At 37.3% G+C, this 13345-nt stretch overlaps 1 protein-coding gene across 2 annotated transcripts in view; it reads left to right on the top strand.

Annotated features, from left to right (window-relative positions):
- Positions 1-13345, top strand: part of LOC110467426 (receptor-type tyrosine-protein phosphatase eta-like) — a 79114-nt gene continuing 65769 nt past the window's right edge. Inside the window, exon 1 of one of the 2 annotated variants that reach the window (XM_021524584.1) lies at positions 1-83. The gene's annotated coding sequence lies outside the window, so the exon portion shown is untranslated. Of the gene's footprint in view, positions 84-7292; positions 7314-13345 lie in introns of those variants that run through there. The other variant, XM_021524586.1, reaches the window with a different exon arrangement.

Genomic DNA, 13345 nt, shown 5'->3' with positions numbered 1-13345 from the left:
CCAAGGTAGAGCTTAACGGTAATCGTTCATTGCAGTTTTGCAGCATCTCGAATGAAGTTTCTAAGAAGGACGCATCATCTCTGGTAAGCAACAATATAGTTTCTATTTCGTTTAAACATGTACATACTGCAATGTGTCTTAGATAAATTGGCATGACGGTCACCTATATGTGTCATATAACGTTCGTGTATGCTGTTTCTATATCTTTTATACAATGTCCACAAATGATGACCTGCTAGTAGTATAGTTATTAAACGTCATGCTAAGATGAGTCCTGGCCCCCTTATCATTTATTAAACTTCATTGTATGATGACACCCTATCCGTTACTTAAGGTAGGCTGCGATGATGATGACCTTCAAATGAGTCTTTTCGTTATTACTCATCGTTTAGCACCATGCTCTGTTGTCTCCTTTTCTTAAATACCGTACTCTGTTGACCCCTCATGTTTTATCACCATACTCTGTCATGCTAAGATGAGTCCTGGCCCCATTATCATTTATTAAACTTCATTGTATGATGGCACCCTATCCGTTACTTAAGGCAGGCTGCGATGATGGTGACCTTCAAATGAGTCTTTTCGTTATTAATCATCGTTTAGCACCATGCTCTGTTGTCTCCTTTTCTTAAATACCGTACTCTGTTGACCCCTCCTGTTTTATCACCATACGCTGTTGACCCCTCATGTTTATCCCCAGACTATGTTCACTCTTCATGTTTTATCACCAAACACTGTTCATCCCTCATGTTTTAACACCAGGCTATGCCCTTCCTTCTTCATGTTTAAACACCAGGCTATGCTCTTATCACCGTACTCTGTTGACCCTGATGTTTATCACCAGGCTATGTTCCCCCTTCATGTTTTATCACCATCCTCTGTTGACCACTCATGTTTATCACCAGGCTATGTTCCCCCTTCATGTTTTATCACCATCCTCTGTTGATCCCTCATGTTTTATCACCATTCTCTTTTGCCCCCTCATGTTTATCACCATACTCTGCTGACCCCTCATGTTTATCACCATACTCTGTTGATCCCGCATGTTTATCACCATACTCTGTTGACGCCTCATGTTTTATCACCGTACCCTGTTGACCCCTCATGTTTTATAACCGTACTCTGTTGAGGCACCGATATGTTTCATGTAACGTTCGTGTATGCTGTTTCTATATCTTTTATACAATGTCCACAAATGATGACCTGCTAGTAGTATAGTTATTAAACGGCATGCTAAGATGAGTGCTTGCCCCCTTATCATTTATTAAACTTCATTGTATGATGGCACCCTATCCGTTACTTAAGGCAGGCTGCGATGATGGTGACCTTCAAATGAGTCTTTTCGTTATTAATCATCGTTTAGCACCATGCTCTGTTGTCTCCTTTTCTTAAATACCGTACTCTGTTGACCCCTCCTGTTTTATCACCATACGCTGTTGACCCCTCATGTTTTAGCACCGTACTCTGTTGACCCCTCCTGTTTTATCACCATACGCTGTTGACCCCTCATGTTTATCCCCAGACTATGTTCACTCTTCATGTTTTATCACCAAACACTGTTCATCCCTCATGTTTTAACACCAGGCTATGCCCTTCCTTCTTCATGTTTAAACACCAGGCTCTGTTCACCCTTCATGTTTAAACACCAGGCTCTGTTCACCCTTCATGTTTAAACACCAGGTTCTGTTCACCCTTCATGTTTAAACACCAGGTTCTGTTCACCCTTCATGTTTAAACACAAGGTTCTGTTCACCCTTCATGTTTAAACACCAGGCTATGCTCCCCCTTCATGTTTAACCACTAGGTTCTGTTCACCCTTAATATTTAAACACAAGGTTCTGTTCACCTTTCAGGTTTAAACTCCAGATTCTGTTCATCCCTCATGTTTTAACACCAGGCTATGCCCTTCCTTCTTCATGTTTAAACACCAGGCTATGCTCCCCCTTCATGTTTAACCACTAGGTTCTGTTCACCCTTAATATTTAAACACAAGGTTCTGTTCACCCTTCATGTTTAAACACCAGGCTACTGTTGACCCCTCATGTTTATCCCCAGACTATGTTCACTCTTCATGTTTTATCACCAAACACTGTTCATCCCTCATGTTTTAACACCAGGCTATGCCCTTCCTTCTTCATGTTTAAACACCAGGCTCTGTTCACCCTTCATGTTTAAACACCAGGTTCTGTTCACCCTTCATGTTTGTTTTATCACCATACTCTGTTGCACCCTCATGTTTTATCACCATAATCTGTTGACCCCTCATGTTTTGTCACCATACTCTGTTGACCCCTAATGTTTTATCACCGTACTCTGTTGACCCTGATGTTTATCACCAGGCTATGTTTACCTTTCATGTTTTATCACCATACTCTGTTGATCCCTCATGTTTATCACCATACTCTGTTGACCCCTCATGTTTATCACCATACTCTGTTGACCCCTCATGTTTTATCACCGTACTCTATTGACCCCTCATGTTTTATCACCTTACTCTGATGACCCCTCATGTTTTATCACCTTACTCTGATGACCCCTCATGTTTTATCACCTTACTCTGATGACCCCTCATGTTTTATCACCATTCTCTGTTGACCCCTCATGTTTTATCACCTTACTCTGTTGACCCTCATGTTTATCACCAGGCTATGTTCACCTTTCACGTTCTATCACCATACTCTGTTAATCCCTCATGTTTATCACCATCCTCTGTTGACCCTTCATGTTTTATCACCGTACTCTGTTCACCCCTCATGTTTTATCACAATACTCTGTTGACCCCTCATGTTTTATCACCGTACTCTGTTAACCCCTCATGTTTTATTACTATACTCTGTTGACCCCTCATGTTTATCACCAGGCTATGTTGACCCTTATGTTTAAACACCAGGTTATGTTCACCCTTCATGCTTTATCACCTTACTCTGTTGACCCCTCATGTTTAAACACCAGGTTATGCTCTCCCTTCATGTTTAAACACCAGGTTCTGTTCACCCTTCATGTTTAAACACCAGGCTCTGTTCACCCTTCATGTTTAAACGCCAGGCTATGTTCATCCTCATGTTTAAACACCAGGCTATGCTCTCCCTTCATGTTTAACCACTAGGTTCTGTTCACCCTTCATATTTAAACACCAGGTTCTGTTCACCTTTCATGTTTAAACTCCAGATTCTGTTCATCCCTCATGTTTTAACACCAGGCTATGCTCTTCCTTCTTCATGTTTAAACACCAGGCTATGCTCTCCCTACATGTTCAAACACCAGGTTCTGTTCACCCTAAATGTTTAAACACCAAGCTTTGTTCATCCCTCATGTTTAAACATCAGGTTCTGTTCACCCTTCATGTTTAAACACCAGGCTATGCTCTCCCTTCATGTTTAAACACTAGGTTCTGTTCACCCGTCATGTTTAAACACCAAGCTTTGTTCACCCTTCATGTTTAAACACAAGGTTCTGTTCACCCTTCATGTTTAAACACCAATCTTTGTTCGACCTTCATGTTTAAACACAAGGCTCTGTTCACCCCTCATCTTTTAACACCACGCTCTGTTGTCCCCTCATGTTTAAACAGAATGCTCTGATGCCCCTCCAACTTTTTAGCAGCAGGCTCAGTTGATCCCTCGTCTTTTAACATAGGCTCTGATTTATCCTCAAGTTTTAACACCTGGTTCTCTCGACCACTCATATATTAACACCAGGCTCTGTTGCTCCTTCTTCTTTTAACATTAGGGTCTAATGACCCTTCGTCTCTTAATCCAGGGTTCTATTAACCCCGTAATTTAACACCAGACACTGTTGACAACTCCTCTTTGCACCCAAGTGCTGTTGTCCCCTCATCTTTTAACACTAGGGTCTGATGACCATGCATACATCTTTTAACACCAGGCGCTGTTGTTCTCTTATCTTAACACCAGGCTCTGTTGATATTATGAATGTAATGCATGTACATATGTATATATTTGTTTTATAAACTTATATATTTATTTATTATAAACAAATTAAGAGGTATTTATTTGTATCTTTCAAATACATATTAGTTGGTGAATAACATTACTCAATACCAACAAGTGTGGTCTTAAAACAACGGTGGAATTATTGAATAACACATCACATCTCCAGCACCCACGCAGGAATACACACATAGGGAGATATTAGCCCGTTGGCATAGGATTAGTAGTTAGCGCCTGATAAGGCAGCTCCTGCGAATTCCACAAAATTGAATTAATTGATGTATATGCTAATTGTATTCATTGTATATCTATGAACTGTACAGAGTGGCTTATGTTAGCTAGATAGGGCGTTTTATCAAACGTTGTACATTATTTATAACTTAATAAACTAGAAAATGAAATCGAAAGAGGGAATATTCGTCAGTAGAAACCAGTTTTATTAGCATCCCTTAACTCAAGATAAATCTGTGTAAAAAGAACCATCCGAGCTAATTGAAATCCAACACTGGTGTAAAATCTGGGCTTTAATATATACTGTATAAAACAAGAGCTTATGTTACTTTTAAACATGGTAATATAGATGCTGCCACAATTAGTCTTGTGAGTAAAATTATTGACTAAGATTGTCAATAATTTTGTATTTTGAATGGGAACTTGTTTCTTCAACTTGCATTTTGTCGATTTTCTTTCCTTGTACAATTCATTAATGAAATTTTAGGCGTTTAACATTTTACATGTTACGTTTTACATTTGTAAGCATTTTGTGTCGTGTTTATTTATCATCTTTCATCATGCATGTTTGTCGGGTTTAGCACACTCTGCCGATTGAATTTTATAATTGTAAAAGACCAATGTAATGTCCACCTATAAAGTATGGCTGTATAGAGCTATATTCTCTGAGTTTTTTTTGTTATAAAATGAAAAGCATAAACTTTTGTAAATGTAAATTTTCCAATTCATGTTTTACATCATTTGATCAAAGCTTTTATTTGGTGTTTTTTGTAACCAAAATAATGATAAAGTCTTCTTTTACCTGAGCCGTTTTCTTTTTTAAAACAAATAACATAAAAATGGCTCTAAAGAGCTATTCTGGATATGTCGATATGGCTAGTTTAGGGATGTACAGCTATATCTGTACAGTATGTACATTGTTCCATCATTATATCATTTTTTCTTAGTATTACTAAATGAATACATAAATTTTGATGCCAATTTGTATATCAAAATCAGATAATGAAGGAATAGTTTAGTACTAGTTAGCAAAGATAGTGGAATATTTCGTTCTAATTAATTTCATTTTTTCCCCGTTCAACAGTAGAAGTAAACACGTCAGTGCTTAGAAGATGCTACAAATGAAACAGTGAAATTAAACTATGAAGGGTTCATATGGACCAAATATATCAAAAATAATGTAACAAGTCTGTTGTTCACAGGTGAGATACAGCTATAATTGACTTCCCATTGTTTCATAAAACAACACCTGTCTATTGTTGGTAAATATTTTGGCACTAACACCCCACTCTGATGGCCTTACGTGATTTTATTCTATGAATGATGTGACCTCATCTTTTACCCCTGTTTGTATTCCCACTTTGATCGACCACTATCTATTATTTTAAGTCTGGTTTAGAGGGTCGGTTACATAGTGTCGGTTGTTTACTTTAACATATCTGTAAATCGTCGTCTTTGTTTTATTCGCTGTCCATTATAAGGTACATAAAGGTGTGATTTGCATTTTGTTGAACAATGACAGATATGGCATTATCTGTACGAGATTTGTTTTTCGTGTAACCGTTCTGAATGACACTGACATTGATGTGGTGTAAACTTGTACCGAGGATATCAGGTTTCCAGGCGTGTGCATTATACAGAACGACAACAACAATTGCCTTCGTGGAAGTTGGTCTTTCGTGCAAGTAATTAAAGAAACGTGCCTGCTCCTGTTTCATAGTGTTATCTGATTTACCTGTAAATACGTCGACGTAAAACATTGTCACCATTTGACGACATGCACAAGGCGATTCACAGCCATTCGTAAAAACACAATACGGCTTTGTATCAAATGTGCAATGTGTACGTTTGAATTCTGCATAACAAGAATGCCTCACATGTTACACGTAAAAGTACCTTGGCGACAATTTAATGATACTACATATGCACCGTGCTTTGGTCCGAATTTCGAATAAAATAACATCAATGGATTTTGTGTTTATAATATTGCGTAAGACTTTTTAAATATAAAATTTGAGTCGAATCTTTCCTTGTTTTATATCTTTTGTTGGTTGTGTCGATATTTTGCATTATGGCACGTCGGATGACGATGAGGTGCATTAGTTCACATTTAACGTGGTGAACGTGCATAGTCGATATTTAACACAAATCCAGCAATGCTTGCTTGCTGTCTAAAGTCCTATGCGGGTAGGTTAATAATAATAATAATGATAATAATAATTCAAGATTCTTATATACCGCTTTATCACAACCTAGTTCGCAGGTCGTCTCAAAGCGGTTCACAAATTATTATCCGTGGTTGTAGGGCCTTTACAACCAGCCAATATCTTTCTCAACTCCCCGGGGAGCATACAGCCGGTGCTGCTATTTCGGCGCCCACAGCTAGCATTCAACAATTCTAGCATTGCCCAAGCACGTACTCATTTACAGCTGAGTAGACTGGAACAAGCGGAGTAAAGTATCTTGCTTAAAGATACAACACAGTGCCGTGCCGTGACTCCAACCCGCAACCCTTCGATCACGAGCCCGGCGTCCTACGACTAGACTACAGTGTCTCCTAATGAAATGTGACCAACCATTTTGATTCAAAACTCAAAAACAACTTTAAATCTGATCACATGAGTATTTTTTCTTCTTTTTGATAACACCAAAGGTTGTTTTGTGTTTTTTAATTGTATTGATAATAATGGTTCTTTAAATTTTAAATATCTTCAATGGGAGTAGCTTGGTTAAGTTATGAGTTATTTTTAAAAAAAAAACTGTCTGGCTGCAAATTACCGATTGTTGCCCCACAAAAAGCAGCTAATTATAAATATGCATGTTCATTCAAATGTGCCCGTCTATATGGAATATGTTCAATCGAATAACAAATTATTATTAGTCACTATTGTCCCTGATCAGATGTATAATAAGCATGGATGGATACTCACATTATCAACAGAATAACTTCTGGCTTTGTGTATTTCGTGAATCTTTACAGATTTATCAGATACACAGTTTAAAACTATTTTTGTTCAAGGTTACCTTGCAGTATGAAGAGAGTTTGAGGCTAACACCCCCAAAGTTTGTCTACGTAGCAAGGTGAAAATTGTGTGCAGTACCTATTATATTTCCGTGTGAGTTTCGCCTGACAAGGTACATGCTCTGAAACTTTATTGAAACTATGTTGATTAAAACAGACAAAAATGACATGCAATTTTTTTTTCATAATTTAACTTTTAATGTAAATCATTTGGATCTTGTTCGCCACTTCAAATTTTACTTCGCGTGAACAAACGGTGTCGATATTTGGGATCCAAATCCATAAATATTTTAAAGTAGTAAATTATCTGATAAAGTGGCATCATATTAACCTTTACCGAGTATCTATCACTGCCTATGTAAAGAGAAAGTACTAGAAAATTGTTTGTATACAACAATGATGGGTTTATGACTTTGTTTTCTCGACATCATATATTTGTACACACATACAATACCAAATGCTTTCCTTACAAATACAAGCAGTTACAAAAGGTTCGTTTATAGTCTTCTTTCTTTTAAAATAAACGATTTAAGATAATAAACAAATGTAAAGTTCATGAGCACTTGTCATGTCTCAGTTAACGATCTTCACGCCCATGTTTCGCAGAACAACAGAAAGGTCCTGCAATAGTAGCTACTAGCAAAACATTGTATTCTGCGTATAAAAATTACCTACCTTTATAGCCTAGAAGTTGAACTAATCCTAGTGATGAAACGTGTGTCAATAAATGGTTGGTACTCTTATGAAATTTTTTCTTCAGTTTATTGTTGTTTAATGGTGAGCATGCTAGTTAATGAACAGGTGCCCTTGTATTTCTTTAATAAGAACAAACGTTTCTCTATGGCAGGGAGTTATCTGTTGTTACTTTGTATGAATTAGTTGACTGCAGATCGATAGCTATTCTTTAGACAAATCGATTTCAAACTGAATGTTTTGTAAACATATTAAGCAGATCTATATATAAAATTGTTATTTTATCATAAAATTTTACATGTGTATAAAAATGTGGTATTCTAGTTCTAGAGGACGCATATGGAGGTAACATAAACAGTTAAAACATATTAAATAGTTATTGAATTGTTGAAGTGTCGTGTGTAAAAGCTGCAACTAAGTAATGATCAGTTGAACCGGAGACGGCGAATCATTTCCATGAACTTCTAAATATAATTTTAAAGTCAATTTTATTTGCAAAATCATGTATATACAAAGTTAATTTGATTTCTTAGAAAAGAAAATCTGATGTAAACATCTTCTAAAGCTCATAATTTTTTTTATCTGTGAAATTTATGGAAATTAATTAATTAATGGAAGTTGCAAGAAAACATTCCACTGCTGCGGATCATAAACTAAGATTATATCACCATTGGTGATGGCGAGACATTGCACTTTTTAATGAAACAAAATTGACATATTATACCCAGCTAACCATGTCTAAGGCATATCCTTAAGGAATCCTTTATTACTGTACATTAGAAGGTACACGTAATATTAAGTCTATATGGTCACAGTACTTTGGTCTGGAAATAAAATACATGAGGAAACTTTTTGACGACCTGCCAGAACATTTTTTTGTGATATTTTCCTTTTTAATATCCTCCAAAACTTCAGGCTGGGCGACTCTTGCTGGGCATTACGATGTACAACATTGTTTGAAATTTGCGTTGCATTTTTCTTATGTCACAATGATAATCTTTATTACACAATTTTTGTTGCTGGGACCTCTTCCATTTTATCTTACAGTGGATTCTGTGGGTATTTTGTTTAGTATCACAAATCTAAAGCCCTCGACGCCACTGGTAGACGCCAGCTGGCTGTGCTTCAATTTATTGACGATGCATCACACGGGTAAATAGAAATGGCAGGTATTAATCAAGGAGCAAAAAAGACACTGTTCAACAAAAAGATGTGTTAGTTTTGTTGAACAGAGTCTACTACTACTACTGAATCGGCAGAAGATTGCATATCAATTATATCACTTCTGGTCACAAACGGTTCGCAGCATCATCGCTGATCCACCAACATGTTGTTCTGCACCCCGACTATTCAGCTGTTATAATAATTATCGAAATTGTTGTGTTTAATTGTAAAGGAATAGCAATGCATTTTCACTGAAAGTCTCTATCCTTCACTGTTAAATTGGCGCTAGAACGCAGTGATATTTTCTCGTGCAGTGTTCAGTCAAGAATATTTGGCTGTAAAGTGGAAGACAGTATCTAGGGGTTTAAGAAATGCTTTAGATGACACGTGAATACAAGTTAAATTTGATATTAAAACGTCATCTTTTGTTGAGAAATAATTGTATAACATCGAACCCAGTTATGTGCATGTCTCTTAATTTGATGTATATAGAATGAATGAGGGGCGTTGATAAGGTTGAAAAAACTACTTCCATGCAAATTTCATGTCATTGTTCGTTTGTTTTCAATGAGGGAGGGAGGGGTGTTGTTTAAGCTTACCGCTGTGAAATGTTTGTCATCTAATGTTATTTTTAAATATACATTTGTATAACAAAAACTACTGTTTGAAATGGTTCCAAGACTGAAGTGTGTTTTGTCAGTATTGCGAAATACACGTATTGTTTTATTTCCGAGTGTTGTAGCAGTATAAACAAACTTGGCTCGGTCCAAAAACGAATAAATTTAAAAACTCAACTGTGCAAACTGGTGACAGTTACATATTGTTCTCTTTCTTTTGTTAAAGAAGTCTTTCTAGTTTGTAATGAAGTGTCCTCAAGTTATACAATAACCACGATCCAATTTCTTTGTTTGTGCGTCTTCTGCTTAGTTGACCTGAAGTTATTACATTTAGATGACAATTCGTTGACACTCTCCAAAACGCGGTGAATATTTTTAAACTGAAGCTATCGTTAATGTTTTAGTGTTGTTTTAGCTATGATAAATACAAATCGACCTCGTCTGAAAGAAATGCATTCTCATGGGTTTGTTTTCCAATTTCGAATACTGTTTCTGATATTTTGGGCTAGACCGATTTATTTACATTTTATACAAGATTGTCGAGTCCATCCCCGAAATTCGAGTGTTATGTTCATTTATGTTTTCTGCACCCCTGGATTATAACACGAAAAAATCGAAATCTCTGACGCGCCATCTTGTGAATACTACAAGTAGAGAATCGCGCGACAGTATAACCATCACTAAAATCTTTTCATGGAACACCCACATCAATAACATTACCAACAAGGCAAATTCATCCCTAAGATTCATTCGGAGAAATATTAAAACCACCAATGTAAAAATAAAAGAGTTAGCTTATAAAACTTATGTCCGCCTACACATTGAATATTGTAGCCCCATCTGGGATCCATGGCAGGCAAACCTTACCCAAAAAGTTGATATGGTGCAGAGAAAAGCCGCCAGGTACACCATTCGGTGCTATAACCTCACCAGTAGTGTTACAGAAATGCTCCAAACCCTGAACTGGCAATCCCTTGAACAACGCCATAAAATGACCTCCACCATATTACTATATAAAATCATAAACGGCCTTGTGGCATATGATGGCAACCTCCAAATTCTCCAGCGAACCCGACAACACAAATTCCAGATTCCACACAGCTTTACAGATTATCATGCAAATTCATTCTTTCCTAGAGCAATTCGTACCTGGAACAGCCTCCCAACCTTCATCGCCAACAGTGCAGACCTCTCAACACTGAAGGCATATCTCCTCTCTCACAAATTCTAAGCGTATATGTTGTTTTTATCGTAGAGTTCTAAAAAATGAAAATAAAAATACTTATTTTTAACCGATCTCTCTGACGCCTCTAAATAATGTTCAGTATATTGAACGTTTTAGAGTATCCTGTTGAAGTTGAAATGGAGAAATGTTATACTTCGTTTTGTGATACGAAGGTTTATGTTTTGATAATTATCATTCTCATTAGTGTGCCTTGTTGGTTTCTTTTCAATTCTCCAATGCAATATTAGGACGTGACATCACTTGGATCTGACCTAGATTAACATGGCGGCTGTCGTCAATGAAGCAAAGGACGCTTACCCTTCCGGAACATCTGGTCCTAATTTCCTTGTACACTTTCAATGGGACTATTCAAGTCATCCTTTGTTCATCTGTTGCCCTAGTCTCGTTCAACCAGACGTTTGATCACTGATCGGCGTAGCTTGCGCAGGCAACAAGAGTCTATTTGAACGAGACTACTGTACTTCAGTATTCTCTTACTTCTTCAGTGTTCAACCACGTCTAGCTAGTCCAATGTCACAATAACGTAACCGGGTGGTTATCTCCCTTGTCATCTCTGTCTAGTCCGTTGTTTGGTTTGGGTGCCATGCTACCGTGTCGTGGTTTGTGATTGATTTTTTAATCGGATAGCACTTTAAAAAAAGCCTTCAGTGGACGAGTCCAACAGCTCCTCTCTACTATCGTATGATAGTAAAACGATAGTGTAATGAGGAGCTGTATTTTAATCAGATTGGTCGTCATATTGCCTCAGTAACAATCCTGATCACGTGTTTTGTATTTCTCATGTCTCCAACATACATACACCTTATTGCGAACATATGCAGCAAATAAGCTCTCCATGGAAGATAGATGTGCGAGGTCCTGTTTTACGTGGTAGATATGATCTACATTGTCATATTTCAAGAGGGGAGGATATTGAGGAGGGATACCCATATTCCTGCATATGATTTATTCTCAAATATTTGATTACGTCTCAATTATTTGTTTGGAATATATACAAAGTGTCTTATTCAAAGATGTCCAAAGAAAGAAAAGTGATTAGAACGAAACAAATGTGGCTGAACAATGACAGGATAGCTGTTGGTATAAATGTTTGTGATCAGAACAATATCAATGATTGTCAATGGTAAGAATCCTTAAAACGCCGACAATATCAATGATTGTCAACGGTAAATATCATTAGGACTCGGACAATATCAATGATTGACCACAGTAAGAATCCTTGGGACTCGCGACAATATCAATGATTGTCCACGCTAGGAATCCATGGGACTCGGGCAATATCAATGATTGTCCACGCTAAGAATCCTTGGGACTCGGACAATATCAATGATTGACCACAGTAAGAATCCTTGAGACTCGGGACAATATCAATGATTGTCCACGCTAAAAATCCCTGAACCTCGGACCATATCAATGATTGTCCACGCTAAAAATCCCTGAACCTCGGACAATATCAATGATTGTCCACGCTAAGAATCCTTGGGACTCGGACAATATCAATGATTGACCACAGTAAGAATCCTTGGGACTCGGACAATATCAATGATTATCCACGCTAAGAATAATTGAAGCTCGGACAATATCAATGATTGTCCACGCTAAGAATCCTTGGGATTTAGACCATATCAATGATTGTCCACGCTAAGAATCCTTGGGACTCGGACAATATCAATGATTATCCACGCTAAGAATAATTGAAGCTCGGACAATATCAATGATTGTCCACGCTAAGAATCCTTGGGATTTAGACCATACCAATGATTGTCCACGCTAAGAATCCTTGGGATTTAGACCATACCAATGATTGTCCACGCTAAGAATCCTTGGGATTTAGACCATACCAATGATTGTCCACGCTAAGAATCCTTGGGATTTAGGCCATATCAATGATTGTCCACAGTAAGAATCCTTTGGGATTCAGACAATATCAATGATTGTCAACGGTAAGGATCCTTGGGATTCAAACAATATCAATGATTGTCCACAGTAAGAATCCTTGGGATTCAGACAATATCAATGATTATCCACAGTAAGAATCCTTGAGATTCAGACAATATCAATGATTGTCCACAGTAAGAATCCTTTGGATTTAGACAATATTAATGATTGTCCACGGTAAGAATCTTTGGGATTCGGACAATATCCATGATTGTCTACGGTAAGAATCCTTGGGATTCAGACAGTATCAATGATTGTCAACGCTTAGAATCCTTGGGATTCGGACAATATCGATGATTGTCAACGCTAAGAATCCTTGGGATTTAGACAATATCAATGATTGTCCAAAGTAAGAATCCTTGGGATTCAGACAATATCAATGATTGTCCACGGTAAGAATCCTTGGGATTCAAACAATATCAATGATTGTCCACAGTAAGAATCCTTGGGATTCAGATAATATCAATTATTGTCCACATTAAGAATT

Source organism: Mizuhopecten yessoensis, unplaced genomic scaffold (genome assembly GCF_002113885.1).
Source record: "Mizuhopecten yessoensis strain PY_sf001 unplaced genomic scaffold, ASM211388v2 scaffold11173, whole genome shotgun sequence".
Lineage (NCBI taxonomy): Eukaryota > Metazoa > Mollusca > Bivalvia > Pectinida > Pectinidae > Mizuhopecten > Mizuhopecten yessoensis.
Note: the sequence above shows the minus strand (reverse complement) of the source record. Positions and strands in the feature narration are given on the sequence as shown.